Source organism: Miniopterus natalensis, chromosome 6 (genome assembly GCF_054644295.1).
Source record: "Miniopterus natalensis isolate mMinNat1 chromosome 6, mMinNat1.hap1, whole genome shotgun sequence".
NCBI classification, from domain to species: Eukaryota; Metazoa; Chordata; class Mammalia; order Chiroptera; family Miniopteridae; genus Miniopterus; species Miniopterus natalensis.
Window position 1 is genome coordinate 20,355,827 of NC_142086.1, and position 22,259 is coordinate 20,378,085.

General features: G+C 36.6%; 1 protein-coding gene across 2 annotated transcripts in view; it reads left to right on the forward strand.

The window, feature by feature from the left end:
* The window catches only part of CADM2 (cell adhesion molecule 2), a 995,556-nt gene that overhangs the window by 540,986 nt on the left and 432,311 nt on the right, over nucleotides 1–22,259 (forward strand). The window lies entirely within an intron of this gene.

The following is a 22,259-nucleotide window of genomic DNA, read 5'->3' on the forward strand; positions in this document are numbered from 1 at the left end:
CTTGCCATCTCAGACACTGTTATGAAACCAATCACAAAGTTAAAGCTCTACTTTGCCCAGCACGTTATGCGTTATTTGGACATAGGGATCATTGGTGTCCATTATGATTAAGACAATAAGTCTTTGGATAAACACTGGAAACTTCAGCAATAATCTTAGCAGGGATATCACAAGTCATTTCCTCAGTCATAGAGTAAGTTAGCCAAGATAAGTAAGACAACAGCTGCCCAATACCATCTGATGGCAGGGACAAGGGCAGGTGAACCTTATGTGGAAAATTGCTACACAGTGTGGACATAACAGGAAATGTAGTATCATGCTTGGTTTATGCACCTGATTTCAGTTATCAGTCCTGAGTTGTAATCCAGCCTCTGCCACTTACTTGCTGCATTAACGAGGGCAAGTTATTTTACTTGTCACTGGTTAGTTTCTCTACCTGTGAAATGGTTTCTACTTCATAGCATTCTCAAATGACTAACGAAATAATGCCCTATATAGTGGACTTAACCACGGTCCCAAATTCAGTGTTATTATGATGGGAGGTATTGGTTGTGAAGGAAAAGACGTCTACGAGAGAAAGAGTGGGTGACATGGATAAATTAATTCCCATTCATTCCCGTCATATTCCCTAAACGATTGCTCTGCCAAGGAGACAATCCCTGGAGTTTCTGTCCCTTTTTCCCAGAGAATTGGCTCATTTCCACTTGTTTGTGTTTTGTTTCGAAGAGTAAACTCAGAGTCCAGGAGGTATGTGCTTACTGGAGCTTTATGCGTTCTTTTTAAGTTACACCAAACGGCTTATCTTTGTTCCACAGAACAGTGTACAGCACATAAGAATGCTGACTGTTAGAGAGAAGGCCTCTAATTCTGTTAGGAAGATTAAGACACTGCTGAAAACTGAACCGTTTGTCTAACCACGGGCGAGGCAGAGCCCAGGCTCCAGGCCCGCCGGCTTGCGGCCGCCTTTGCTGGGCCCGGCCGCCTGCCCGAAGGGCACTGCCACTCACTCACCAGCAAGCACGGCCGGTCTCAGGAGTGGCCCTGCCACCTGACTGATAATCCCCTGCCATTGAGAAGGGAAGGGACCGTCCCACAGCTCGCGTCGGGCTGGAGAGAAAACGCACCAAGACAGGCCCCTCTTATTTACCCACTGCCAATAGAGAGAGAGTGTAAGCTGAAGAATAATTTTAAACCCTTTCTGTAGTATCTTTTTCTTTTTTTTTAGATTCAAAGGATCATAATGAATATTTCTAAGAGTTTGGAGGGGGCTTCACAAATAAGCCACCGTCTGTCTCCGCTGCCTCGGGTCACTTGTGTTGTGTGAGACCGTGGGCCTCAGACCTTCTCTGTGGCACAAGGAAAACCAACACGTGCGGCCCTGTTAAATCACAGTGATCTGAATCTCAGGTTGCTGACAGCTTGCTCGGAACTCCCGTTTAATCCTCACGTTTACCCCAAATCTCTCCCCATGTCCTTTTTCATTGGGCTTGAGTGATACCCTGTGACGACCTCAGAGATAACATGCCACAATCTGAGGTGTTTAGTTCATTTAGAACTATTTTAGCCTGTGGCTCTGCCTGAGGACAAATGTGTGCCACCTTGGCCAACATGAAGGGGAAATTTGCAGCAGTGAGAGCTCGACAGCCTAATTAATTATTTAGAGGCTTCAAGAGGGAGAGGGAAGTCTAGAGTCCCGGAGTTCCCATTTGCAGCGCATTAAACAATCGGAATATTAATAAGGAAAAGCAGAGAGAGGCTGTCCTGGCTGTCTGGAGTGTGCAGGATGTCATTTAAGGGCCCAAATTAGAAATAACCTAGGATCTTAAAGGCAATTTTAAGGCTGAAGGTTACAGAAAGGCAAATCCTTCTGGAATTGCAATCCTGTTTTTCCCTCCCTTCGTCTTTTATTTCTGTGTCTTGAAATGTCTGTGGAGCTTTACTTCCTTGCTCCTAAATTGCCTTCATGTATTAGGAGTGTTTGGCTGAGCATATAATTAAAGAGTCCAAATGTGAACACCAGGGAGAAAGGTGTCTAATAAAGTAAGTGGCGAATGTGAATTTATTAAAAGTAGGTCACGTCATACATCGTAATAGCCTTCTTTGGCACATCTCCTCACTTAGGAGATAAAAATAATGAAAGGATACTGCACACTTAGGTTTGAGAAAGGCATTTGTTAGAGTGCTCCATAGGAGATGCCTATAAATTAATTGCATAAATACCTGAAAGAAAACCCGGTCAGATAAAGTAAGCATAATCAATAAGTGCAGGCCCTCTGAGTGGAGAGCCGCAGGATGTCTCAAGGGGTCAGTATTAGCACATGTTAAGTATTTTGTTAATGACATGCTCACATCTGTGGAATACATTTTCTGATACCAGAATCAAATTAGCCAGGAAACACACAGAAGGGCAAAGCAACCTGCGGAGTTAACAGTAGTGAGATGAAAGTCGTAATGAATATAAACTAATATTAAGACAGAGAATACCAAGTTCTCCTGCTCCACAGAAGACAAATGGAGCAGGGGAACTTGGTCTGGAAGGCACTGAATTGGAGACACATGCCCGATTCACAGAGGTTTGGGCAGTTAATTCTGAGCCATTCTTATACTTACAAGCAATTGCATGGGCAGAAAAAATTACAGTTAATTATAGATACGTATACATATTCACTTAACAGTTTTTTCATATACTTTATAGTAAGTGAATGGTCAGTAGGTGAACATTAAGAATGAAGAACAGATACTTGACAAAAAAGGAAACACAGATGGTTAGACATTTTTAATGTTCATATTCTAGTTATTGAATAAATTTAAATTGAAACATCTCTGTCAAAATAACAATAACAATGGCATTCACATATATCAGTTACTGTATATACCAGTCTCTGTACTAAGTGACATAATATGTATCATTTGTGTTTTAACAACTTCTCTGGGTGATTTTGGTACATCCCCGGGTTTGGGGGTCACTGATCTAGCTAGGACAAGCTCTTTCTCACTGGTAAGTTAGATCATCACAAATTCAAGACACTTGTGTTTTTTTTGGGTGTGTTTTTTTAATTTCCTAAACTTATATGCAGGATTTAAAAGTAGATAATTGTATTGCTACATTCACAAACCCTGTTACCACCAAAAATGTTTTCATTATTCTAAAGCAAAAGATAGCAGCTCTTAACTTGACCTAAAAAGTCCTGCTTTCTCCTTGCTCTAGCTTCCTTTCCTAGGCTCATTTGACCTGAGTTCCCCTCTGATCTCTTTAGTCCAACCACAGGCCATTGAAGCCCTTGTGGCCATACCGGTTCACATCACAGGTCCTCTGTACATGACTTTTTCCAGATTTGATGATAATAATTTTTGACCTTCTCTACTAAACTCCAACTCAGACTTAGATTTGAATTTAATTATAATTTCCTTAGAAAATCTTTCACTGACCTCTGTGATTAGTGAGTCCTTATTAGTCAACCCTATAGCTGCAAGGACCTCTCTTTTAAAGCCTGTATTGTGATTGTACTTCTACAATTACTGACTTTAATATCTGTCCCCTCCACTGAGCTTCTCTTGGGTTGATTCACTGAACAAATAAATGAATGCATTCCTTCTACTATTTTTTTTTTAAATTTCCAAGCATGACATAATATTTCATGAATGAGAAAGTTGATGCAGTATTTTTGCCCTTTCAGGAATCAGTTAAAATTTGTCCATGCAAAGAATGTTTTCTTAATTTTGTAAAAAAACAAAAAGACAGTTGTCATTCAAAGTATTATTCACAGTGTGACACAGCTTTCCTAATGTCAGTCACCCCGTAATGCAACTCTTTTTGAAGAAACTTTTTTAAAATGTAAAGACAATTTAAACTCCTTTTGAAAAAAGTTTCTACTTCACATGTAATTTTGGAGAAATCCCTGACACCCTGAAGTCCAGGCAAAAACACTATTTTAGATAATTTTGTCAAATAAAATTACATGTTGTCCTCTTTGAAGTTATGTTTTACTTATAGTTATTAATTTAGAAAAAGGGCTGCAAATCCTAAATTAATTAATTTTTTATTATACATGTGCACACACTTTCTTTCACAGAAACGAGAGACTTCAGATTTGTATCCTTCATGAGCTGTAAAGGCAGATAAATTGTATTTGCTGTTTTAAATGTTTATCATTTATATCATGGTATTCAACAGAATCAATTAGTGGGATGAGTAGTGCCAAGGGTGTGGGTAAATAAATATTATTTATAGAATTCTAAAACTTTAAAAGTACAAAGACTGTAAACATTAATCAAACATTTTATTTAGAGGTGACGGAATAAAGGTTTAAATGTGGTAATTGACTCATTAAAGATCGAACAATTAGGAAGCAGAACTAAAATTAGAGCTCAGTTCTACAATGTCATTAGACCATGACATTTAAAAAAGTAAATTAGAGACAGCTGTACTTTATCAAATATCAGAATCCACAAAAGTAACAATAATTAAATCATTCTGAAAACCGTTTAAGAAGACAGACGCTCCGAAGGACAGCCTCAGTGGACATGGACTCTCCAATTACGTGTTCCTTTAGGAATGCATCTTGTTTTTGCTTTCATTTTTTAAGATTTTATGTTTTTGACTACGTATATCTTGGCACAATTTGTTAATGTTCTGCTGAAAAATCTAATTTTTAAAAAATTTCCCTAATTAAGGTAAGATTATTATACTAGGATTAGCTAAATCTGTAAATAAACTACCATGAGAAAAGAAAACTAGATGTTCTTCTATAGAATTGGAATTAGGGCAAAAAAGTAAATGATGATACTGATGATGGTAACTATTAACCGAGCATCTCATGTATCAGGTATTTTAGATAATTCATTGTGTTTTGTTCTTTGAAAAAAAGGCAGATATTCTTATTCATAACTATGAGCAGAAAGAAAGTGAGTTTCCCACGGTTACATAATTGTTAAGTGCTGCAGGTCCGCTGATCTTGAGAAAAGCTGATTTGAGCCTCTCTGCTACGTGGACTATTTACTGTCCCTCGGGAAAATTACTTAACTTGCCCTTAATTTCTGTACAAAACAGTAGGGTTCTAGGATGTACCTAACTGATGTGTGTGAGGTGTAGAAGCCACTACAAACTATGACGTTCGCCTCTAAGGCCGTGGCTCTCAGACGCGGGCGTGCAGGGCAATCCCAGAAAAGCGCTTTAAAAACGCCTCCTCCTGAGCACCTGCTGCCAGGGATTGTGATTCAGGCCTAGTGCGGGCCCCAGGAATCTGCATTTTGTATGCACATCCAGGAGTGAAGGTGGTCCCAGTGCCCTAGTAATGAAGAAAACTGTTAGAACGACACTAAAACCATTAAGACTATTAAAACACTTAAAACATTATCATAAAAAGATTCATTTCCTGCCTCCAGGACGAAGCATCCTTAAATGTTATCCCCCACAGACGTGAAACAGATGATTCACACAGCGATTTCCATCAGAAACGCTCTTGAGTATTTGTTCTGAGTAAAAAGGGAAATTACACTATATGTTTGAATAAAATCTCAATGTGGCAAATAAGCAGTAAACTGATCCACTCCTTATACTTCCAAATTAATATTACCTGTGTTCTCAGGTGCTCCTGCATTACCTTGGAGACCTCAGTAAATGACAGAAGTTGAGCATGGCTTGAAAGAGCCTTATTTATTTAAAAGTCAGTATTACATACAGATGTACAGGGTGAGAAATTGTCATATTTTTGCTTAAATATGTAGGTATCCAAATAAAAGGGCCTACTGGGAATTTTTACTTAATTTGCTTTGAAAATGACGTGAGTTCCTTCTAACTCTACCGATCTTTAAAAACCTAATTCACATCATTGTATTGTGCAACTTAAAATCCCGTGATCTTATTTAAAAAAAACAAAAGTAAGTGTGCTACTGCTCCCACTGTGTGTTTACGTGTAAAGTAAAAATGTAGAGTTAGGGCCTGTCGTGCCAGTACAATAATTATGTGAATTGTATGACTATTTTATATACAAAAGACATGTTTTATAGGTGGCTTAGTGTGTGTGAACCTGGTTTTAGGTCATTGTCACTGTGCTTGACGCTTTACAGCAATTTAAAAACTTGTGTTGCTTCCATCACGTGCTGCTTTTTCTTGGTTGGCATTTACAATGCAAGGTGACACTTTTTCTACAACATCTTAGATGCTGTTATTTTTTATTGAAAAAAAACTGCCTTGGTCCAGACACTGACAGAAGTGCTGAGAGGGAAGAGAAGATAGAGTGCCCATAGTATTTCTGGTCTTTCAGTGTGAGTTAAATTGATTTAATTTGAATACATTTTATATAACCAAAGTAATTATGTTGTCAGATGATATGTGTGGAAGCAGGAAAGAGATGAATCTACCTTGAAATTTGGTATTATTCTTATTTGTACCTGAAGGCTACATTATACTTTTAAATTGTTGTTCAATGTGTTTGCTAGAAAAAATACTAAATTATATGATACATGGGAATACCTTATAATTTTCTGTTGACTATACCCCCAGATTGTCATTTGTTTCATGAGGTATTTTAAATCTTGGAAGTTACATACAGGACAGGGTTTATATGTACAGGGTCATTCCCATAATTCTTTATTAACAGCAGAAACAGTTATATATATATATTAGGTATATATATATATATATATATATATATATATACCTAATTTATAGATCAGATGGAAATTTTCACTTAAGAAATTAGGAAGAGATTTGAAGTAGTTTCATATTTAAAATATTTTTTTTAGTATCAAAAGACTTTAAGATTTAATATATTTAAATGTTTATAGATTTTTATATTTAAAACCGAGTAAGCTCTAAAATTTAAATAATAAGCATTGTCTGTATATCATTTATATATATATACATATATGTGTTATTTGTTTTGCATACTCTAAAAATATAACCTCAAAAGCTATATTGTTACCTTTTAAATGTCCATAGGTTTCCCTTAAGCAATGTTGCTGTTGAGAATGTCTTAAGGCAAATTAAAAGAGCTATTCAATATAAATAAACTACACAATTCCATGCAATTTACAATGGTAGAAGTAGTTATTTAAATCTTGAAACATATCAAAACATCATTTTAATGTTCATCAGCCCAGTTGAGAGAAAGCACAGATTTCTCTAGGTCGGTGGCGACACTATTTGTTTCACAATTGAGGCTCTCTGAATAACATTGTATTCTCTCATTAAGAGCAGCAGAACAGGAAATCATTCACCAATCATTTTACAATGCACATAATATCCTGTGCATGCTTAGGCAACTATACGGTGATTTATAAATCAGGACAGGCATCAAAATTACTGAACTTAGAAAATAATTCACAGTGTCAATATGAATAAATTTTTAGATTTTGACAATATCCTTAGTCCAATAAAAATAGTTTTTTATTCATGAACAAATTTGAAAGGTGTTCAAGCAGGACTCCTAAACCATTTACTCTGAATTATTGGCTTTATTATTTTAATATCATTTTCATGTCACTTTGTGGTAACCTTGTGACTGCATAACAAAACTAGAAAAGAGCTCAGCGCAGGGCAGAATAGAGAGTTATAAATCAACACTTACATTTTTTTTCCCCTTTTAGAGAAGGCAGGTGGAAATTATTGGTTATAGTCAGAGTTAATGCATCAAGGTTTCCTATAAGAATAAAAGAATGAGCTGAGTTGATAAAATTTGTGTGTGTGTGCATGTGTGTGTAATTGCAACTAAGATGAAAATTATATCTGCTGCTCGTGAATTTGTAGAAAACAGGTATCAGAGAATTGAAATAGGAATGGAAATAAAATAAGCACCAATAATTATTAAAATGGTAGACTTTCAATTTTTCAACATAATAGTAAAAAATAAGTTTGTGTTCGCCCTGTTGATTTTATTACATTAAATCTTCTTTCTTAGGAAAACCAAAGATAACTAAATATAATTATTACTGATATAAAACCTGTTTTGTGGTTCTGTTTAAGAATTAAATAAAATAGTATCCCTCACTGGTTTTCAGAAGGGAGCGTGAGATCATGCATAAGACTAAGGTATTCTATTGTAATAAAAAATAGTTTTGTACTTTGATGAGTATATTGACACACGAAATGATTCACTTAGTTGTAAAAATGTCAATCCTCATTACTTAAAAAAAAGCCACAAGTAAACATATGTTCATTTTGCCACTTGCAGACACTTTGAGAATACTTAATCTACTGTCGAATCTATTTCTCATCCACTCCCCCATACCCCCGGCCACAGACTGGATCCTCATAAGAAATTATTTCCCTCTTGTTATGATGATAATACTTATTAGTGCTACTCAAAGTCAATTTCATGCTTAATCCCACGGACGTAAATATATATTTGTAAACACAAAGCCAGTTTTATGACAAAGAATTTAAATACTAAGAGAAAGGAACAGGTGGCATGTTTTCAGGTGCTCCTCGTATATACTTGTCTGCTCATAAAGCCAGTCCTAATTAAACTTTAAGGATGCAGACCACAAATATTTCCCTGGAGTGAGGTGTGCGTGTGTGTGTGTGTCTGTGTGTGTGAACATGCGAGTGAGGGAGAGAGAGAAATTATGTTTTTTTTTTGTTTTTTTTTCCAACCCCACAGAGTTTTTATGAGTAATTTCTAAGTCCTCATGTGCTTCTCATTAGATAAATCATTTATAGGAAATATAAATATATCTGGAGGAAGAAGCCTGACTCTTTTGTTTTGAATCTAAATTTTGCACCTTAAACTAAAGGTGGGCTAATTTCATACTTTGTAACAAATGATGGCTGAGCAGTTCTCTTTGAAGAGTAGAATAAAATTAATAATACTGTGGATTTTGTCATATAATATCTAGAATGAATTTCCTTTTCAAAATGGCTTTCAAAATATCCTAACAGTATAGTTAATATTTTGCCGCCTTTTTCGTACTAGATTCAATTTGTAAAATATGTAATGAGTCCATTAAGAATGTTGCAGCCTTGAATTTATGGTTCTGATAATCACTTCAGTTTTCCAAAGGAACATTTCCTAGAATATCTTCTATGTAAATGTGTGAATATTTGTACATTATGTCCTCACAGCCACTCGGTAATAATAACTTGAATTTTTACCACCAAAGCTTGATTATCCATTTCTTCTACTTTTCAGTTAGGAGAAGTGTTGCCTGAAAAGCTATCCCAATATTTAGTATGTCTGAGGTCCCATGCAGGGTGCAGATGGCATCTTAACCCCGTCCGTATGTTTAAAGCATCTCCTTCATTTGGAAGTCTTACAGGAACCAAAACAATCACAGAGAGAAATGGTCTTTAAATTTTAATTTTATCGAAATAAACCAGATCTCTTGTGTGCAAATCCTTTGCCAAAAATGAATTTTCTTCAACGGACAGCAAGCCAAACCCATTTGTAAAGGCCAAGGAAAAGGCTGCTAAGTGTGCACTTGATTTAATGACTTAGATTGAATTATATTTGGTACGGCTGTGTTATTTTTGTTCATGTGTATACTTTCTTGAGTATTTTTAAATAATGTACAAATAGCTCATGTCAGTCTTTGGAGACTTTTTGGATTTTACTCTCTGTTTATTTAATTATCAATAACATCATTATATATCACATGTAAATTCATGAACATATCTGGGAAAATACATACTAAATATGAGCATCTACATACTACACACACATCAATGTTTTATCTAAAACCTAATTAGTAATAGTTTTACTCTGAGTATATAAAAGTAATTTTTATTTTATTTTACATTTTGCTTTTATGTATGGAAAAGGCATCTACTTTGATAAATATATTATCCTGTACATTTTCCTATTTAAAATCTAAATGGAAATGGCCTGTTTTTGTAGGTTTCCATTTTATCAAAATGCAGCCTGTATTTTGTGGTGGCATGAATTATCAATATTTTATTAACCTTCTAATTTAATATATAGTAACATATTAACAAATTCATAATTCACAGCTTGTTTCCATGAAGTTTGGCGAGGAATTAGATAATAAATGTGTGTTGGTCTGTTTTTTAAATAGTAGTATTAAGTATTCAGAACACACATGCAACTTTTTAGAAAATTATTTTTTTAATTGCCTAAGTCCTGATTCTCCAACCACAATTCAGACTTCACTTCTCTTGAGTTTGAAGACAAGCCAAGATTTGTGGAAAGGTCGGTAGAGGAATACTCCATTTGGTAATGACCGTTTTTTGAATGATACTAATTTAAATGGAAAGTTTAAGGTTTCAATGATCAGAGTTTCCCATCTGAGAGAACTTTTGCCCAAAACACCTCCTAATAGTAATAAGCCTGCCTGAAGAGGAGAAGTTAAAACAAGCATGTCCATGTTGACACTTACAGAGCCGGAATGGGAAGTCCTTTGAGTCCTAGCTCTAATTTGGAGACTTAACTCACCCCACTGCTACTAGGAAAATGCATAAAAGTGATGGTTTCTGGGTTAGGAAAATGCAGAAGAAATCTTGAAACAAATGTATTCCTGGGGATGCCTTGCCTTGTTCCAGGAAAGGTTTCTGCAGGCCTGCGGCTCCTCTCGGCCCTGGGCTGGTGCGCCGAGCGGGACCCCGGCTTTATCAGGCTCGCTCTGCCCGCAGCAGGTGCGCTGGCTGGACGGCCCGGAGGCCACCTCGCCACACAGCCCGAGCTGCTGGCAACAGTCACTTTGTGCTAACACCCTTATTGATGGCGGGCCAAGCAAGATAGAAGCTGCCAGGGAGTCATCTGAAGTACTAGATATTGCTTTTAAAACATAGATAAAAGAAAGAAAGAATGAAAGAAAGAAAAAAGGCCCAGATTCAAGTGCTTGGCTTATTTCTTGCACCACACCTGCCAAACAGCCAGCGTGGAGCGGGGAGGGCCCCGCCACCGCAGAGCAGGCAGGCTGCGTGCGGGAAGCTGGAGGGACCCGAAAGTCAGGCGGAAGCTAGCAGCAGAGCTGCCAGTTCCAGTGCTAAAGGCTGCAAGTACAGAATTTCATTTTTTTCCACAATGAGGCGTTTCTTTTACTCCCTCCTGCTTTCCTCAAAAACAAAGATTCTCAACTCTCAGTAACCAAATTGCTGTGGTTTTGTTCATTACATATGAACAATAGTTGTAAGTGAACAGGGTTATTAAAATAGCTTTACCTGTAAAATAATAAACTTTAAAACATATGCAAAGTAATATGGCAGCCAGCCCCAAGTATCAAATGAACATGTGTTGCCAGATTTTCTTCAGGTTGTAAAAAATGAAATAAACTTAGTGAGAGCTTTGACATATGTATATGGATTTTATTACATTACTATGTACCCGTAATAATAAGACTATTCATTTCAAAATATGTGTTAGTGGGTTTGTTCATTGTAGTATGCCCCTTGCCCAGAACAATACCAGTTGCTAGAAGATTCCTAAAAAGAGAATACAAATTTTTTAAAAATATGTTTTTATTGATTTCAGAGAGTGGAAGGGAGAGGGAGAGAGAAACACCAATGATGAGAGTCATTGATCGGCTGCCTCCCGCACGTCCCCTGCTGGGGATCGAACCCGCAACCCGGGCATGTGCCCTGACCGAGAATCGAACCGCAGCCTCCTGGTCCACTGAGCCATGCCGGGTGGGTGGGGATACAAATTTTTGACTGAATTAGTGCTAACGCACTGATATGTTATCTCTTCCCAATTTTCTTTTTCATTCAATGATACGTTTTTGATATTTACTCAAGATCAGGCTTCTTAGATGCTAAAGAGCACTTCAGTGTGTAACTATACAAGTTTCTCGCTCACTCTAATGTCCATTTAGGATGCTTGATATATTTTTTACTGTTACAAACAGTATCCAATGAACTTTAAATAAAAATTCCAAGTTAAGGTATCCACGGTACCTTGGCATCGTGTTTAAGATGTGCAGTGTTTCATTCTCAATGAGAAGATTTAAAATTCTTTGAAATGTTAAGTGTTACCTCATTTTCAGCATTATCACTAATAATGTCATCCAATTAAAAATTAAATGGATTTCTTAGGTAGGGAAACTCCCACTAAAATATTAAATTAAAGTCAGAGGACAGACAATTTAAATCTCCTATGGGGTTGCACACCTCCCAATCTGTCCATAATAAAAAGACCTTGACTTATGTAAAGTTGTGTAGGAGATGAAAGCAGGAAACAGTGAAACGTTTTGAATACCTTTTAGTTACCACCTACTGTGTGGGCATTGGGGACACAGCCATGAACAGAACCATCTGTTCATTCGTTCATTCATTCAAAAAAATATATACAGGCCTTTTTGTGTGGGCAGGCATTGTATTGAATGATAAAATTTTAAGGGCAAATAATATACAGACATTCAGAATTTACCTAATTTAAGACTTAAGTGTTCTAAATATCTTGCTTCTGCATATTTATGTAGCTTTCCAGTTTTAGAGAATGGCAATTCTCATTGACTAAAAGCAGGAAATAAGAGAGACAATAAAAACATTTGCTTGGGAGGCGATAATCGTCAGGAAAAAATCTAAAGATAATTTTGTAAAAATAACCCTTAGATTATAGGTTAAAAAATACCCAGAGGTCCAGTAAGGCTACAGATGCTCTCATCAAATGTATATTAACTTTGGTACTTGAAGCTGAGTGGTGTTCACTAAGCACATGGTGAGCTCCTGGCTTAAATACCGTAGATAGTTTGGAGGGAGCATGGAACTCAAGACAGCCTTCTGGTAACTGTAAACTGTAAACCTACTTAGAATTGAAGAGGTGCGTTATGTTTTACATAACTCCTAACTCGTGGGGGAATCTTAACAATCGCTAATTTCCTAGGAGAATACGGCACCCCCTCCACATTTCGTGGCCTGATTGAAAATACACACACACTCATCTTTTTCCTCTATTCACTTTTTTTTTCCCTGGGACTAAAGGGGGAACAGATATATAAGACAGCCGATAAAATGTGTTCCTGTACTTTGCTCCTGTTATACTACATGCCACTTGCCTAAATCCACTTACCTAACCCATTTTAGAGACTCGCTCACATATAAATACACGAGTCTCCGTTTTATTCTTTATTGTGAAGCTTTCTGGTGGCAGAAATATCTCTTTTGTGGTTTAACATTTTCTCCAAGACAGTTCTTGTGTAAGAAAGGCAACAACGTCCTCACATTTTCTAATCGGTTTCCTTGAAACGTGAACGCAGCACCATATTGTTACGTTTTGTTTCTGTCACCTTGTTCAATTTATAAATTGAAACGGATGCTACACTATCACATGGGAAAATAAGATTCTATGTATTAGAAAATTATTAGGCAACACCACTGTGCCAGAATGTAAAAGTCACTTAGCAAATGAACTTAATAAATTATTAAAAATGTGAAATTCTGTTGGGGTTAAGACAAGGACAGTGTCACATAAAATTCAAGCGATAGCAAATCTGGCAGAGTACCTGCAGGAAAATCTGTGTATAGCAATATTGATTTTCAGGAGTTTAGTGAGTAGATGAAAGTGGAAATTTGATATTAAATCAAATACCTACTTTCCCACACCACCATTTTAGATGTTTCCCGACCTAGAAAATGATCCCACATATTGCAAAAACAGGGCATTTTTGTGGGGAAAAACGTAATTTTGTTAAAGCACAAGACGAAAACTAAACTAATCAATTGATGTGACTCAATTATAAGGAGACAAAAAATAGAAGGGGAAGAAACTGGAGTATGGTGGGGATGTGAAATTGTGCAATCCATAGATACTTATTTTCACATAATATATTTAGAATGTAGCTATTTAAAAACATCGAGTTGCAATTAAGTTAAAAATGGAAATACTTTAAAGCAAGGCATGACAAATTGAAATCAGTCAAGTAAAATTGTAATAGGACTATAATAAGACTGACTTTTTGCAATACTAAAGATCCACGATCTATTATACTTGAATAGCAGTGTATTTGGTGTTTCAAGATAAAAGGAAAACCACGAGTTTTATTTCTCCTTAAAAGTGCAAGCAAAGTATTTTTTAAAGGAGAGAGATGGCTATAGAATAGATCAGTGTTATTTTTAATTCTCTTGATACCTATGAACATGCCTGCATCACCCCGTGAACAAAACCCCAGATCTGTATGTACAGAGGCACCGAGCGTCCCCAGGGATGCTAATGCTGACTCTTCTCATTCTCCTGGGAACTTAAAAAGGAAGGTAGCGGAAATCCAAGTCTCTGAGTCAAGATCTTCGTTCACATATGGAGCCACAGAGGACAGTGCCGCCGAAAGGAAGGCAGTGGCTACCCGCTGTCACCCAAATGACCGACCCTGCGGCCCTGCGGGTGCGATGACCGGCGGCGCCAGGGTGGTGGGCAGCGAGGAGAAGGGGCCCTCCCGGCAGAGATGCGCTCCCTGCGCCAGGGGACATCCACGTGCAACGAGCAACTCTGTGCTCACTCATTGCTCAGGTTGATCCAGGATATTTTAAGTGTCTTCCTCTGAATTCCTTGAGCAACATTTAAGTTTTACATTACTTTGCCTTTACAGTAGATTATAAAGAGTTTCAAGACGGAGGAGGCCTTTTGTCCATATCCACAGCGCTTCGAGTAGGTCTACAGATTGAGTGATTCAGAGCTATTAGATGAACTTTGTGTGTCACAAATTAAGAAAACAATGTAAGGTCTCTCTCTCCCTCTCTCTGCTTGTCCTCATTTTTGTGGTAAATATACATAACATAATATTTACTATTTTAACCATTTTTAAGTGCACCCACATTGTTATGCATTCTCCCTTAAAACTGTTGGACTTTAATAATAATTACAGGACAGAAATCTAGAGATGAGATGTATCTAAAGGAAGCGAGAAGTCCCAGGAGAGAGTCTAGCATGGACACTCTGTCGGTTTATGATGTTTAAAAGATGGAGTTCTCTCAGACAACAAACATCTCCAACACTGCAACATTGTGTCTCTGTTGGTACTACTAGGGTCTGTTCCTTGATTCTAACGGTTTATAGAATCTTTATTCTATACTTTAACTGTACAAAGTTAGTAAGATATGTGATGAATTTATCTTCAGGACACCCACTCATGCGTTTATACGCGGGTGCTTACTACAATAATTTTAACATGCATACGTATGTCTTCGTATGAGCCAGAAAAACATATTGATTGGTTATTTTAAAGCAACTAGATGTAAATAATATTATAAATTATAAGAAGGAAGATACAGATATATATATACATATATACATACACATATATATATGAAGTATACTGATCTACCAATTCATGACTGAAAAATGAAAACTACCTTAGGATGTTAAGAAATAACTCACTTGAGATTGTAAAGTAGATGTTAAATAGTTATTCCATCAAAAAGCACCCAGATGTAGAATAAAGAAACAGAAAATATTAAACATTCTACATGGACACAAGATGTATAGTTCAAAGTTTCACATTATGTGTAGATATAATTTATGACAATTGTGGTACATTGGCAATTTTAGGAGCTGGACCAGACTTCACTAGCCGTGGTGAACCAAAACAATTAGCTAGGTTATGGTGATCTTAATTGCAGACGGTATCGTGCCAATCTCTTCAGACTCGATGGCGTTTTTTTCTGTTTCTGCTCACCGATAGCACGGTAATTGCTCACAGAGTTGTTTGGCTTTGTACCTTGTGCATGTATCTGCCAACCTGTTTGTCTAGAAGAAAGAAAAAAATGCTTTGAAATATAATTTGAAGCCCATTTTAGTCTATTTGCATTAACTATCTTTAAAAAGGGTCTAGAGTATTTTGAGAGACTGACATTTAGAATGTGTAATCTTTCATGTGAGAAGTTTCATCTTTGTCTCCTGGGGCTTCTGTTTATATATGAAGAAAATTGCAACGTGGCATTTGCTAAGAGTGCCTGCTGAAGGAATGCTACAGCTTCAGGGCACCCCTTAGACTTACGAAGGGTGGCAATTATTAATGAAATAAATGGAGCCCTTTTAGAGCACAGAACTATTGTAAAGTAAACTCATTGCATTGATGTATGCTAACTTTTCGACCTTAAAAAAAAAAAATTGGATTTTAAAAAGACCACCTCTCTTTGTGAATCATATCTCTGTGCTATCTAAATGGAAACAAATTGCAGGTTTTAAATTAACACTTATTAGGTGTGTAAATGTGAAGAAAGTGATTTATCTGCTAATCTCTTCTCAGCTCTAAAATAGGGATCATCAAATGTTCTTACTTTTTGTAAATCCAATGAGATTATGTACTGGAAAAAATTCAGAGGAGTATTATACATAAAATTAAATATTAGTTAAATATTTTCTCAGAATTATTTTACATCTAAAGAATTCCCAGTCCCTTTCATCTTTAATTTTTGGTTTTTAACTTACACTGTTTTTTTTTTGGTTTGGACGCTCCTACTTGTTTATGAGTAAGGACTTAAATGTCCACCAAAATCTACAGTCCAGAAGATGGCTCTAAAGGAAACATTGGCAGGTGACGGCAAACCACCTCTCCCTAAGTCTCACTTGAGTTGTAGAAGAACATTTGAAAGCTAGTGAGGCACCAAAGCTTCTAGAAAAACAAACAAGCATCACTAAATATACATAACAAATCCCTAAATATATAGAGCAAACAATTTTTTCATATAGTTCCAAGGATTTATTTTAATAGATTCTACATAGGATCCCATAAAAAATTGTTAATAATAATAACACAAAACAAGAAATGATGCATTTCATTTAGGTGTCTGGAAGGTGAGTGGTGAATTATCAGACTTAGAGACTGAGAACCAATTTATGAACCTATCAAATTCCCTTGAGGTGTACTTTAAATTATGAAAAAAATCTCTACTCTCTTTCCCTCCCCCTCTAAAAATAACCTGTTCATTAATGTATGCATGTTTTCACCCTGACAACATCCTCTATTTTAACTCTTATTTAAAGTAAGTTCCAGAGCCCGGCCGGGCGTGGCTCATCTGTTGAGCATCGACCTGGGATCCAGGGGATTGGGGTTTGATTCCTGGTCAGGGCACATGCCTGGGTTGGGGGCTCGATCAATGACTCTCTCGTCATTGATGTTTCTATCTCTCTCTTTCCCCCTCCTTTCCTCTCTCTGAAATCAATAAAGATATATTAAAAAATAAAAAATAAAAAGTCCCATAAAACCAAAAGGAAAACTGAAAATGAATCATTTAGTGAAGCAAAATGTAACTGGAAACATTTAAAAATATCAACTACATAAACATAAAGTTTAGAAGAATAATTTAATGTCTGAAACTATCTCCTAATGAGATGCTGTGTAATAGCATATTATATTGCGTAGTAGTTGAGAAGATGAAATTTTATTTAAATGTTTTTCTAGAAATGTTCTAATATACCGGTCAAGTGATCTACAGACTATATTATTCAATTCATCTGCATATTCAAACAAGTAGAATGCTTTATTGAACACTGTTTCCACTTTGATCTGACAGTTATAATTTTTAAAAAAATTACTCCCTGCAAGTGGAGGTGAGGCACACGTGCTAAGCTGAGATTTTCAACTACCACCAGACCACAGAGAGAACCAGGCGTAAGAGCGACTAACATTAATGGCTCAAAATTTGGAAAATCTACTCAGTATGTTAAAATCTAAGTGTGCTGAAATTTTGTTTATAGTTTAGTTGAAGTAGTGATTATAAACTTTTAGTACTTCCAAGAAGTCTGTGCAGCATCATTTCATAACCATTTAAGTGCAATTGGAAATAACAAAAATGCTATTCAGTATACTTACCATTGTCTTAGTGGTGTCCTTTCTGTTAGGAAACAGGCGCATTAATCTGTCCTCAGTTTCTGGAACATTCGTGGTTTTCGCAGGCAACTTTATTCTGTGTAATAAACACTGTGACTTTGTAAGTGACTCCATTGGCCCCTTTGACTCGGCACCTAGAGAGCCTATAGCCAAACATATTTCTCATTTTTAGGGAGTTAGGTGTACATCCTTTGTAGTCAAGCACACCTGTGTGTGATTCCAAAATGTGTCACATTCCCCCTTAAACCTCAATTTTTTTATTGTATAAAGAAGTTAATGACTATTTCCTAGGGTTGTATTGATGATTAAATGGGCAGATACTTTTAAAGCACATAAAATAGTGACTGGTACTTAGAAATGTTAAAAATAGGTTATTGTTGTGTGCAGACCTCCGCAGGCTGCATGGCTGGGCCCCTTATAAATATCGCCCCACAGGTGAGCTGCTAGTGTGCAAGAAGCTTTACAGCTTGACACGGCTGAACACGCGTGAAGCGTAGATTGCAGGGGAGAGGAGAGGGGGGAGAGCCAAGCGAGTGATAAGAATAATAAATGTCCCAAGGACATACTCTGAATGTCCTTACATATAATTCTGAGGAATTTCTAGTTCTTTGTAAACATCGTGAAATGATAATTGTGGTTTTTTGTTTGTTTGTTTTAATAAAACATTTCATTTCGAGGTAATTATAGATTCACGTGAAAATTTAAGAAATCATAGAGACATCCCATGTACTGTTTACCCAGTAGGAGAACACAGATGATGAAACAGCAACATCTTGCAAAACCAGGGTACAGTGTCGCAACCAGGATGTTAACGCGGATGCAGTCACCACGAGGGTCCCTGGTGTTGCCCCTTTATAGCCATGCTCTCCACCCTCCATCCCGATTTCGGATCCCTGGCATCATTAACAAGTGTTATCTAAATGGAATTATATTGTGTGCACCTTTTGGAATTGTCTGTCTGTCTGTTTTTCATTCACTCTGATTCCTTTGGATCTACACAAGTTGTGCCTGTATCAATAGTTTGTTCCTCTTGATCACTGACTGACGTCCCAGGATAAGAATAATCGTTCAGCCTTCGGAAGATATCTGAGTTGTCTCCAGTATTTGGCTGTTACGAGTAAACCGCTATGAACGTTGTGTACAGGTGTTTGTGGTAATATGTTTTTATTCCTCTGGAGTAAATGCCCGATGGTGCAGTAGCTCACTGTGTCATAGCTGCATGTTTAGTTTTATAGGAAACTACCAAACCGCCCCACAAAGTGGCTGTGCCGTCCAGGGTTCCACTCGCAGCGCTGGGTTATCCAGTCCCCCTGAGTCCTTGTCAGCACGCGGGGCTGTCAGTATTTATGTCAGTCGTTCTGGGAGGTGCATCATGTCACCATAGGTTTCCAGTAGTGGATGAATTTGTTTGATCAGTGTTTTAGAAGAAACTTATCAATGGTAACAAAATAAGGGGTGGAATGAAATGGGAGAGACTTGAGCCAGGGATATTACTTAGACATGCTTTGCACTGATTAAGATCAGAGAAGAAGACCTGATCCGAGGAGGGCAATGAAGGCCGGGAGGAACTGCTGCAAGAACCTTATAGTCTTGTTACGATGTTAGTCAGTGTGTAGACACTTCTGGATTGGCAAAGTAAAACTGGTTGATTCAAATTCAAAGAACATCTTCTTTGATCTTCAGTGGCAGAGCGACCCTGTTATTTAGAAACATGGCTTATTACATATGACCGTTATTCAGAGAACAGTTAAATAACACAAATGCTTAGCAATCATCCTATAAGTTAGATTGCTTTTGTAAGTGTAAAGATTTAGCAGATTGATCTGAAAACAGGATAGACTGTCATCGACAAAAAGGTAACTCCTGACATCTCTCTCGGTCTGCATACTTATTTATCAGCCTATCTGCCTACTATCTGTATCTCAAATCTCTCTCTGATTCATTTCCATTCACTTATGAGAAATCTGTTTTTTAGTCACAACAGAAGCCTAAAGAAACATGGCGTAATAGTGAACGGACATTAAAGCAGAGGCTGCCCAGTGTTACAGAGGAGATCGTTTACAAGACCCAAGTAATAAGCTTATGAAACCCTAATAAATAGAAATCAATATAAAAAATCAAAAAGGAGTAAAGTAATATTTTAAGAAGCTGAACTAATAGGTTTCATTAAGTGCAAACTATAGAAATATATTTAATTTCAGTCTTATAGACACACAGAGAAATTAATATCTATAGTGTAGTACTAAAGTTCTCCATGCCCTAAACATGAAATTTTTCAGGCATGTCGTATTTTGGTGAGCACAAAAATAAGTAGCATTTCTTAAAACTGATTTTTAAGGCTTAAATTAGAATATCAAAAAAACACGTAACCTAACAGTGATTGGAAATACTGTCCATTATTAGAGATGGTTCTTTTATTATCTAAGGGAAAAATATAGAATTCTGGGTTCTTCTATCACAGATAGAACCTGTTGCCAGGAATCTGAAAATCAATAAAACGTGTTTTGGGAGAGTAAATGATTACTTGATAATTTATCTTCTACACCATCTTGCTGTGAAAGTGTTACCAAGATTGCCTGTGAATCTAATCAGGCATGAGTACTATTGGAAAGTAAGAGTTGCAGCTCACCACTCTTGAGATTTTTAAAGAACTATGGAAGAATCCTTTGCTTTTCTGTAGGAATAACAATATTAGCAGCATGATCACTGCTGTTATTGTCCTTATTAATTATGCTAAGCGGATGTTAAAGTGTGGGCTTGTATATGAAGCTGCTGAGACTGCTCTAGAAACCAGAGTTTCAGTCTGTTGCTGTCTGAATTTGTTGCTCCCTGTAATTCTGTTTGTACCGTTCCTAAGTAAAAATCTCATACAGAAACCTGTATTTGACATAAAATTCTGATAATTTTACCAATGAATCTGCAAAGTAAGAACATTAAACTAATAAATTATCTATAGATATGTGCTTTCAAGATGTTAAAAATTTATTCCAGGTAGTCTCATTTTATATAATTTCTTTTCTCAAAATGGCTTTATTCAGCTGAGTTATAAAGCTTAGTGGAATAGAATTATAGCATTGAATTCTTACACTTAAGGAAACTTTCAATATAATTCTCTAAACAGTTTTTTGCTGATTTTTGCAGGCTACTAATTTAGGGAAATGTCAACTTGCTGTGTGTGTGTCTTTAAACATTAGTGAGTAAATAGAAAGAAATTAAAAAATAACAAGATAGTGGCTTAAAATTTTCTTGTTATTGTTGATGATTATAAATACATTTTTTGGTTAATTCTCACCTGAGGATATTTTTTCCATTGATTTTTTTTTTTTTTTTTTTGAGAGAGAGTGGAAGGGATGGAGGGAAAGAGAGAGAAAGAGAGACAGAGAGATGTGAGAGAAACACATTGGTTGGCTGCCCCCCGCACGGACCCAACTAGGGCCAGGGATCGAACCAGCAACTCAAGTACTTCCCCTTGATCCAGAATCAAACCTGGGACTCTTTGGTGGGTTGGCTGGGGCCGATGCTCTAACCACTATGCACAAGGGCCAGGGCAAATACATGTACATAGTGCTCTAATGGAGTATACATTAAATTAAGTGATTTTAGCAAATAATATGTATTTTTTTAATAATGCAAGCCCTTGCATAGCAATGCAAATTTGTTAAACTACTGATGCTAAGTTATATAGAATTGCACCACTTTAATTATGGCTTTTAGTTTACATTTGGCCACCTCTAAGTAGTTGTAACATTAGCTTTGTGAATTTAAGTACTCTGGCTCCCTGTTGGATAGACACCTGAATGTTAATGCATACAAAGCAACAAGGCATTGTTAAATAAATCAGCAATAGTTACTGCAACTCAGGCCTTGTGACCAATCACACATGATTAAAATTACTTCCCAACTGATATCCACAGTGCTCATCCACCACTTAACATCTCAACTAACACATTACACATGGGAAAAAATCACTAACAGACCAAAACACCAACCCTGTATATTTGGTTTTGCAAATACACTTATGCATGAGCAAGCAGGGGATTCACAGGGAGAAGCTACAGCTGTAGAAGCCTGAAAATGATTTACAAAAATTGTTAAATCATTAAAAATGTCTTTGAAAATACACACTTCTTGCTGCAGACCCCCAGTGTGCACACAGCTATAAACTTCGTCCCCTATGTAAACAAAAAAGGAAACTATAATAAGAGATTTGAAAAATGTGGACGTTTCCTTCCCAACAGATATGAAAGGCGAAGCCTTTAAGACATCGTACTGAAAGGACTATCATCTTTTAAAGACAAGGTCACTGTCTCCACAGGATATTTTAAAAAAATTAAAAAACTGTATAGCTGTGTTAATCAAAATGCTTATTTGTATAATTCAATGATAATGGCCTTGATTTTCTTTAAAAATTACAATAAGCTACAAGTATCAGGGAAGTAAAGTTATCTGGAGTAGTCTATACAGGAGCTCTTTGGACTTTCTCTCATTATGCTAAAATAGTGGTGCTTTTGGGACTTAAATTATTGTCCCCTCCAGTA